The sequence below is a fragment of the Cavia porcellus genome, unplaced genomic scaffold (genome assembly GCF_034190915.1).
Source record: "Cavia porcellus strain 051 isolate PalLab524CR breed Dunkin Hartley unplaced genomic scaffold, mCavPor4.1 scaffold_35, whole genome shotgun sequence".
NCBI classification, from domain to species: domain Eukaryota; kingdom Metazoa; phylum Chordata; class Mammalia; order Rodentia; family Caviidae; genus Cavia; species Cavia porcellus.
Genome location: NW_026947518.1, coordinates 6,338,325 through 6,350,331, shown reverse-complemented (window position 1 = coordinate 6,350,331; position 12,007 = coordinate 6,338,325).

Genomic DNA, 12,007 nt, shown 5'->3' with positions numbered 1-12,007 from the left:
CCTAACCTAAAAGCTAAACCTAAACCTAGCCCTAACACTAACCTTAACCGTAACCCTAACCCTAACATTAACCCTAACCCTAAATTCTAATTCAAAACCCAATTTTAACACTAACCCTAACCCTAAACCTAAACCTAACCCTAGCCCTAAACTCTAACCCTAAACCTAATCCTAACCCTAACACTAACCCTAATCGTAACCCTAACCCTAAAATCTAACCCTAACCCTAACACTAACCCTAACCATAACCCTAACCATAAACCTAACCAAAAACCTAACATTAATCCCTAACCCTAACCCTAAAATCTAACCCTAACCCTAACACTAACCCTAACCATAACCCTAACCATAAACCTAACCAAAAACCTAACATTAATCCCTAACCCTAACCCTAACCTAACCCATTAAACTAACCCTAACACTGACCATAATATGTAACCCTAACCCTAACCCTACCATAACACTAATTCTAATGCTAAACCTACCCCTAAACCTAACCCTAACCCATAACTCTAACCCTAACCCTAGCACTAACCCTAACCCTAACCATAACCCTAATCCTAACTATAACCCAAACCCTAACCCTAACCCTAACCCATACATCTAAACCTAAGCCTAACCCTAACCCTAAACTTAACCCTAAACCTGACACTAAACTCTAACCTTAACCCTAAACTTAATCCTAACCCTAAACCTCAAGCTAACCCTAACCCTTAGGCTAAACCTAAACCTAAACCTAGCCCTAACCCTAATGCTAACCCTAACCATAAATATAACACTAACCCTAAACCTAACGATAAACCTCATTCTAACACTAACACTAATCATAACATTAACCCTAAACATAACCCTAAACACTAACACTAACTCTAACCCTAAAACCAACCGTAAACCTAACCCTAACCCTAAACCTTAACCAAAACTCTACCCCAAAATCCTAACACTAACCCTAACCCTAACCCTAAACCTAAACCTAAAACTAACAATAACATCATCCCTAAGCATATACCTAAACATAACTCTAAACCTACCAGTAAACAGAAGCCTAACCCTAACCCTCTCCCTAACACCTAACCACAAACGCTTACCCTAAACCTATCACTAAACCTAACCCTAACCTTAATCCTAACTCTAACCCTAACTGTAACCCTAACCCAAACCCTAAACATAAACCTAACCGTAACTCTAACACTAAAGTTTAATCCTAAACCTAACAGTAACTCTAAGCCTAGCCCTAACCCTAACACTAACCCTAACACTAAACTCGAACCCTAAACCTAACCTTATTCCTAACATTAACCCTAAACCAAAACCTAACCCTAAACTCTAAACCTAAGCCTAACGCTAACCCAAAACCTAACCCTAACACTAAACCTAACTGTAACCCTAACCTTAATCCTAAACCTCAACCTAACCCTAACCCTAACAATAACCCTAACCCTAAACCCTAAACGTAACCCTAACCCTAACTCTAACACTATCCCTACCCCCAAACATAACACTAAACATAACGCTATCCCTAACCCTAAACCTAACTCTAAACCTAACTCTAAACCTAACTCTAACCCTAAACCTAACCCTAACAATAACACTTACGCTAACTCTATCCCTAACACCAAACACATAACACTAAATCTAACCTTAAAACAAACCCTAACCATAACCCTAAACCTAATGGTAACCCTAAACCTAACCGTAACACTAAGCCTAACCATAACCATCTCCCTAACATCTATCCTGTAACCCTAACACTAAACCAACCCTAACACTAACCATAACCATAAACCTAAACCTAAACTTAAGGCTAACCCTAAATTCTAATCCTAACCATAACCCTAACCATAAAACGTAACCTAACCCTAACCCTAAACTCTAACCCTAAACCTAACACTAAACCTAACTTCTAACCCTAATGCTAACCCTAACCCTTAACCTCAACCTAACCCTAATCATAACCCTAACCGTAACCCAAAGCCTAACTGTAACCCTGTGCCTAAACCTAACTCTGACCCTAATCCTAACCCTAACCCTAAACCTAACTCTAGCCCTAACCCTAACACTAGCACTAACTCTAAACCTAACCCTAACACTAACATCTAAACCTAACCCTAACTCTAACCATAACACTAAACTTAATCCTAAGCTTTAACACTAATCCTAACCATAACCTCTAAGCCTATCTAAGCATAACCCTAACACCAATTTCTAACAGTAAACCTAACGCTAACCTCTACACATAAGCTTAAACCTAATCCTAAACCTAAACCTAACCCTAACCCTAACTCTAAACCCTAACCCTAACCCTAACACTATCCGTAAACCTAAACCTAAACGTAAACCTAACCCTAACCCTAACAATAACACTAACCATATCCCTAACACCTAATCACTAACCCTCAGTCTAAACCTAATCCTAAACCTAACTGTAAACCTAAATCTGACCTTAATAATAACCCTAACACTAACACTAACACTAACACTAAACCTAATCATAAAACTAACACTAACCATAACCCGAAGCCGAATCCTAACATTCTCCCTAACAACTAACACCTAACCCTAACCCTACACTAACCCTAACCGTAACGCTAACATTAACCGTAAACCTAAACCTCTCCCTAAGAACTAACAACTAACCCTAACCCTAACACTAACCCTAACCCTAACCCTAACCGTAACCGTAATCATAGCCCTAACCCTACACATAACCCTAACTTCTAATCCTAACCCTAAACCTAACCCTAACGCGAAACCTAAACTCTAACCCTAACTCTAACACTAAACCTAAAGCTAAACTCTAAACATAACACTAAGCCTAGCCCTAACCCTAACACTTTCCCTAAATGTAAACCTAAACCCTAAATGTAACCCTAAACCTAACCCTAATCCTAATCCAAGACCTAACCCTAACCCTAATTCTAACTCTATCCCTAACCCTAACACAAAAATAACCCTAACCCTAAACTCTAACCGTAACCCTAACACTAACCCTAACTCTAACCCTAACAATAAACCTAACCCAAATCTAACATTAATCCCTAACACTAAACCTAACTCTACACGTTAAACTAACACTAACACTGACCGTAATTCGTAACCCTAACAGTAACCCTAAAACTACAATAACACTAAACCTAACCTGAACCCTACACCTAAACTTAACCCTAACCCATGCCTCGAACCCTAGTCCTAACCCTAATGCTAACCCTAACCCTAACCATAACCCTAGCCCTAATCCTAAACCATATCCATAATCCTAAACGTAGCCCTAACCCTAACCTTAACCCTAACCCTAACCCTTTCCCTAACACCTAACTTCTAAACATAACCCTAACAATAATCCTAACACTAACCGTAACCCTAACTCTAACCTTAACCCTAAACCTAAGTTTTAACTGTAACCCTAACACTAAACTTAACCCTAACCCTAAACCTAAAACCAAACTCTAACCCTAAACCTAATGCTAACCTCTAGCCCTTACACAAACCCTAACCTTAACTCTAACTGTCACCCTAAACTTAACCCTAAACTATATACGTAACACTAACCCTAACCACACCCATAACCCTAACTGTAACCCTAACACTAACTCTAACATCTAACACTAACCCTAACCCTAACTCTAACTGTAACCCTAACCACAAACCTAACATTGTACTAACTTCTAACTCTAAAACTAACCCTAACTCTAAGCCTAAACCTAACCCTAACCATAACCCTAACCTTAAAACTAACTCTAAACCCTAGCCCTAAACCTAAAATGATTCCTAACACTAACCCTAACCGTAAACTTAACCCTTACTCTAAACTATCCCTAACCCTAAACCTAACACTATCACTAACACCAAACCCCAACCCTAACCATAAACCTAACCCTAAAACTAACACTAAACCTAACCCCAACCCTAACACTAATCCAAACCCTAAACCTAATCATAACCCTAACGATAAACATAATGCGCAGCCTAGTCTTAATCCTCTCCCTAACACCTAAACCCTAACCCTAACCCTTACCCTAAACCTACCCCTTAAACTAACCCTAAATTTGACTGTTAAACCTAAGCCTAACCGTAACTCTAACCCTAGCAAAACCCTAACCATAACACTAACCATAACACTAATCCATAACTCTAACACTAACCCTAACACTAACCCTAATCCTAAGCCTAACCCTAACCTAAAACCTAAGCTTTAACGCTAATACCTAAGCATAACCCTAACTCTAACCCTAACCTCAGCATAACCTTAACTCTGGCCCAAACCTAACTATACCCTAAACCAAACCTAACCATAACCATAACCCTAACCCAAACCTCTAACACTAACCCTAACACTAACGTTAACACTAACCCTAATCCTAACCCTAACCCCAACTCTAGCACAAAATATAAGCTTTAATGCTAACCCTAACACTACCCCTAACAATAAAATCTAAGCCTAACCATAACCCTAACCCTAACACCAAACTCTAACACTAAATTTAACACTAACCTCTAACAATAAAACTAATCCTAATCCTAACCCTAACCATAACCCAAACCTGAACCCGAACCCCAAAGCCTAACCCTAACTTGAACACTAACCATAACCCAAAACCTAACCGTCAACCTAACCTTTACCCTAACCATAATCCTATCTCTAACCATAACCCTAATCCTATCCCTAACACTTAACCCTAATCGTAACACTAACCCTAAACCTAAAACTAACTGTAAACTTAACCGTAACCCTAACCCTAACACTAACACTAAGCCTAAGAATAATCCTATCCCTAGCACTTAACCCGTGCCACTAACCCTAAACCTAACCCTTAAACTAACTGTAAACCTAACCCTAACCCTAACCCTAAACCTAACTCTAAGCCTAAACCTTACCCTAAACCTAATCCTAACCCTACAACTAAACATAACCTGAAGCCTAACCCTAACCCTCTTCCTAACAACTAACCCCTAACACTAACTGTAACTATAACCCTAACCCTACACCAAACACTAAATTCTAATCCTAACACAAACCGTGAACGTAAACCGAACCCTAACCTTAAACTTTAACCCTAAACCTAAACCTAACACTAACCCTAACCCTCACCCTAGCACTCACCCTAAACTCTAACCCTACACTAACTCTAACACTAACATTAACATTTAACTCTAACCCTAACACTAATAGTAACCATAACCCTAACCCAACCACTAACCCTAACTTCTAATCCAAATTCTAACCCTAACCCTAACCCTAACCCTAACCCTAACCCTAACATTAACCCTAACTCTAACACTAAATTTAACCCTAAAACTTAACTTAACCCTAAACCTATCTCTAACCCTAACCCGAACCCTAATACTAACTTAAACCCTGACCGTAATACCTAACACTAACCCTAATTCTAAACCTAAATTCTAACCCTAAACCTAACTCTAACCCTAACACTAAAACTAACCCTAACCCTAAAACTAAACTCTAACCCTAACCCAAAACCTAACCCTAACCCTAACCCTCACCATAGTCCTAACCCAAAACCTAAACTTCATCCATAAACCCTAAGCCGAACACTAAAACTAACCCTTACCCTGACCGTAAAACCTAACCGTAACCCTATCCCTAATTCTAACACTAACATAAGCCTAACACAGACCTCTAACCGTAAACCTAATGCTAACTCAAACCCTAAACTTAACCTTAACCTTAACCCTAAACCTAACACTAACCTCTAACCCTAACCCTAACGCTAAACCTAACCCTAACACTAACACTAAACCTAAATTCTAACACAAATCCTAAACCTAAACCTAAACCTCTAACTAACCCTAATCCTTAACCTAACCCTAATCTAACACTAACCCTAACCCAAACCCTAACCCTAACCCTAAAACTAATCAAAAACCTAACACTGAACCTAACCCTACCCCTAAACAGTACCGCTAAACCTAACACTAACCATAACTCTAACCCTAAACCTAATCATAAACCTAACCGAAAAATTAAGCCTAAACCTAATCATAACCCTAAACCTAACCATAACCAAAAGCCTAAGCCTAACCCTCTCACTAAAACCCTACCCCTAACGTTAGCCCTATAGCTAGCCCTAACACTAACCATAACCATAAACCTAACCCTAACCCTAACCCTAACCCCAACACTAAGTCTAAATTATAATCATAAACCGAACCTTAACGCTAATACTATACATAAACATAACCCTAATATCTAACCCTAAACCTAGCACTAATCCTAACCCTAACACTAAACCTAAACCTAACCCTAACCCTAAACTCTAATCATAACCCTAACCCTAACCTCTAAGCCTAATCCTAAACCTAATCATAACACTAACCCTAGACCTAACCCTAACCTAAACCCCAACCTTAACCCTAATACTATCCCTAACACTAACCCTAACTGTAAACCTAACCCTAACCCTTACCCTAAACCTAAACCTAACACTATCACTAACACCTATCCCCTAACACTAACCCTAAACCTAACCCTAACCCTAACTCTAAATCTAACTTTTAAACCTAACCCTAACCCTAACCACAAGCATAACCTTTAACCGTAACCTTAAACCTAAAACTAAACCCAAACTCTAATAATAAAACAAACGCTATCCTTTAACCATAACCCTAACTCTAACCTTAACGCTAACTCTAACACTAACCTTAACCCTAAACTCTAACCATATTACTAAACCTAACAATAAACTAAATCCTAACCCTAACCCTAACTTCTAACACTAACCCTAAACTCTAACCCTAACACTAACACGAAACCTAACACTAACACTGACCCTAACCCTAACACAAACCCTAAACATCAACCTAACCCTAAACCTAACAATAACCCTATCCTAACCCTAAATCCTAACCCTAATGCTAACCCGAACCCTATTCCTATCCCTAACCCTAACACTAAACCTAACATTATCCCTAACCCTAAACCTAACCCTAAACTTAAACCTAACCCTAACCCTGACCCTAAATTCTAATCCTAAACCTAAACCTAACCCTAACGCTAAACCTAACCCTAAACGTAATATCTAACCCTAAACCTAACCCTAACCCTAAACTTAACCCTCACACTAACCCTAACCATAACCCTAACCATAACCCTAACCCTAACCCTAACCCTAAATACAACCTTGTCCCTAACATCTAATTCCTAAACCTAACCCTAACTCTAACCATAAAACTAACCATAAATCAAAAGCAAACGCTAACCCTAACCCTAACCCTAACGTAATAGTAACCCTAACCCTAACCGTAACCCGAAGCCTAACACTACCCCTATCCCTAACACCGACCCCTAAATGTAACCATAACCCTAACACGAAGCCTAATCCAAACACTAACCCTAACCGTAACTGTAACCATAAACATAACCCTAACCCTAAACTTAACCATAACCCTAATCGTTACCCAAAGCTTAAGTGTAAACCTATCCCTAACCCTAACACTAACCCTAACACTAAAACTAAACCTAACCATAAACCTAAGCTTTAACCCTAACCTTAACCCTAACCATAACCTCTAAGACTAACCCAAACCTAACGCTAACACTAAACCTAACCCTAACCCTAAAACTAACCCTAACAATAAACCTAAGCTTTAACCCTAACCTTAACCCTAACGCTAATAAAAAACTCTAAGCCTAACCCTAAAACTAACCCTAACAATAAACCTAACCCTAACCCTAACCCTAACCTTAATACTATCCCTAACACTAACCATAACCATAAACCTAACCCTAACCCTAACACTAACACTATCACTAACAGCTAACCGCTAACCCTAACCCTAAACCTAACCCTAAAACTAACCCTAAACCTAACCCTAACCATAAACCCTAACCTAATCGTAACCTAACACAAACCATAACGTGAAGCCTAACCCTAACACTTTCCCGAACACTTAACCCCTAACCCTAAACCTAATACTAACCCTAACACTAACGCTAACCCTAAACCTAACACTAAACCTAAATTTTATCTATAACTATAACCCTAAACTTAACCATATCATTTAAGCCTAACCCTAATCCTAACCCTAAACCCAAACTCTAACCCTAAACCTAAGGCTAACCTCTAAACAAAACCCTAACCCTAACATTAACCCTAAGGTCTAACTGTGACACTAACTCTAACCCTAACACTAACCCTAACCCTAACATCTAACCATCACCCTAAATCTAACTCTAACACTAACACTAACTCTAACAATAAAACAACTTCTAACCCTAACATTAACCCTAACCCTAAATCTAAACCAAACCCTAACCCTAAACCTAAACCTAAGTTTTAACCTTAGCACTAGCCCTAACCTTAAGCATAACCTCTAACCCTAATCCCTAAGCCTAACTCTAAACCCAAACTCTAACCATAAACCTAATGCTATCCTCTAATCATAACCGTAACCCTAACCTTAACCCTAACTCTAAACCTAACCCTAACCCTAAACTCTAACCATTACATTAATCCTAAACCTAACCTTAACCCTAACCCTAACCTTAACATCTAACCCAAACACTAACACTAAACCAAAGCCTAACACTAAACCTAAGCCTAACCCTAAACCTAAGCATAACCCAAAAGCTAACCATAACCCAAAGTCTAATCTTAACCCTCTCCCTAACACCTAACACCGAACCCTAAAACTGACACTAACCCTAACCCTAACTGTAACCATAAAACTAACCCTACCACTAACCCTAACTTCTAATCCTAACCCTAAACCTAACCCTAACCCTAACCCTAACACTTAAATTAACCTTAAAACTGACTGTAATACCTAACCCTAACCCTAGCATAACACTAAATCTAACCGAAACTGTAACCCTAGCCATTACCCTAAACCATACCTCTAACCCTAACCCTAACACTAACCCAGACACTAACCCTAATCCTAACACTAACACTAACACAAAACCTAAGCTTTAACGTTAACCCTAAAACTAACCCTAACCATAAACTCTAAGGCTAGCCCTAACCCTAACCCTAACATCAAACTCTAACACTTAACCTAATGCTAACATCTATACATAACCCTAACACTAATGCTAACTCTAACAGTACCCCTAATGCCTAACCCTAACGCTAAAACTAACCGTAACCCTAAACCTAACCATAAACCTAAACCTAACCCTAATCATAACCCTAACCCTAACCTTAACCGTAACACTACTCCTATCCTTAACACTTAACACCTAACCCTAACCCTAACCCTAACCCTAACCCTAAACCTAACCATAAAACTAATCATAACACTAACACTAACCGTAACCCACAGCCTAACCCTAAACCTCTCCCTAACATCTAACCCCTAACCCTAACACTAACAATAACCCTAACCCTAACCATAAACATAAACCTAAACCTACCACTAACAGTAACTTCTTATCCTAACACTAACCCTAACCCTAAACCTAATCCTAACCCTAAACTCTAAACCAAAACCTAACCCAAAGACGAACCTTAAAATCACACTAACACTAACCCTAAACTCTAAACCTAACACTAACCCTAACCCTAACACTAACTTTTAACTTAACCTTAACCATAACCCTAAGGCTAACCCTAACCCTAAACCTAACCTTAACCTCTAACCCTAAGCCTAACCCTAACACTAACCTATCCGTAACCCTAACCCTAAACCTAACACTAAACCTAACTTCTAACCATAACCCTAACCCTAACCCTAACCCTAAACCTCAACTTAACCCTAACCCTAAGCATAACCCTAACCCTAACTCTAACCATAACCCAAAGACGAACCATAACCCTATTCCTAAACCTAACCCTAAACCTAAAACTATCCCTAAACCTAAAGCTAAACCTAACTCTAACCCTAACACTAACCCTAACCTAACCCTAACACTAACCTCTAAACCTAACCGTAACCCTAACACTCATCCTAAAGCTAAACCTAAATCTAACCCTAACACTAACCCTAACCTAACCCTAACAATAACCTCTAAACCTAACACAAACTCTAACCATAACCCTAACCCTAAACCAAAGCTTTAACCCTAGCCCTAACACTAAGACGAAACATAACCTCTAAGCCTAACCATAACCCTAACGCTAACACCAAACTCTAACACTAAAATTAACGCTAACCTCTAACCACAACCCTAACACTAATCCTAACCCTAACCCTTAACCTAACCCTAACCCTGACCCTAAGCATAACCCTAACATATCCATAACCTTAAACCTAACCGTAAACCTAAACCTAACACTAACCCTAATACTAACCCTAACGCGAACCCTAAACCTAACCCTGCACCTAACCGTAAATCTAACCCTAACCCTAACAATAACCCAAACCCTAACCCTAAACCTACCCTAAACCTAATCGTAACACTAACACTAACCATCACCTGAAGCCTAACCATAACCCTCTCCCTAACACCTAACAACTAACCCTAACTCTAACACTGACACTAACCCTATCCCTAATACTAACCTAACCTCTAAACTAACCCTAAACCTAAACTTATCCCTAACCCTAACCCTAAACCTAACATTAAACCTAAATTCTAACCCTAACACTATCCCTAAACTTAAACATAAAACTAACTGTAAACCTAACCCTAAACTTAACCCCAACCCTAACCCTAAGCCTAACCCTAATCATATCCCTAACACTTTACCCCTACCCCTAAACCCTAACCCTAACCCTACAACTAACTGTAAACCTAACTCTAACCCTAACACTTATCCTAACCATAACCCTAACCCTAAACAAAACACTAAACCTAATCGTAACACTAACACTAACCGTAACCTGCAGCCTAACACTAACCCTCTCCTTAATACCTAACCCCTAAGCCTAATCCTAAAACTAACCCTAACCCTAACCATAACCATAACCCTAACCCTACCACTAACAGTAACTTCTTATCCTAACACTAACACTAACCCTAACACTAAACCTAACCCTAACACTAAACTCTAACCCTAACCCTAACCCTAACCCTAACCCTGACTCTAACCTTTAACTCTAAGCCTAACCATAAACCTAACTCTAACCCTAACGCTAAACCTAACATTAAACTCTAACCCTAACCCTAACACTAACACTAACCTATCCGTAATCATAACCCTAAACCTAAAACTAACCCTAACCCTAACCCTAAAGCTAAACCTAGCTCTAACCCTAATCCTAACCCTAATCTAACCCTAACACTAACCTCTAAACCTAACACTAACCCTAACCGTAACCCTAATCCTAAACCTAAGCTTTAACCCTAATCCTAATACTAACCCTAACCATAACCTCTAAGCCTAACTGTAACCCTAATGCTAATCCCAAACTCTAACACTAAAATTAACGCTAACCTCTAACCATAACCCTAACACTAATCCTAACCCTAACTCTAAACCTAATCCTAACCCTAACCCTAAGAATAACACTAACACTATCCATAACCCTAAACCTAACTGTAAACCATAACTGAACACTAACCCTAACCCTAACACTAATCCTAACCCTATCCCTAACACCTAACCCCTAACGCTAACCCTATACCTAACCCTTGAAACTAACAGTAAACATAACCCTAACCCTAACCCTAACCCTAAACCTAATCTTAACACTAACACTAACCATAACCTGAAGCCTAACCATAACCCTCCCCTAACAACTAACACCTAAACCTAACCCAAACACTAACCCATACCCTACCAGTAATCATAACCCTAACACTACCCCTAACCCTAACTTCTAATCATAATACTAACCCTAACCCTAAACCTAATGCTAACCCTAAATGCTAACCCTAAACCTAACTCTAAAACTAACCATAACCCTAAAACTAACTTTAACTCTGACCGTAATACCTAACCCAAACCCTAACCCTACCATAAGCTGAAGCCTAATCCTAAACCTAAACGTCATTCTAACCCTAAATTCTAACGCTAAACCTAACCCTAACCCTAAAATTAACACTAACCCTAATCCTAATCTTAAACTCTAAACCTAACCCTAAACCTAACCCAAAACATAACCA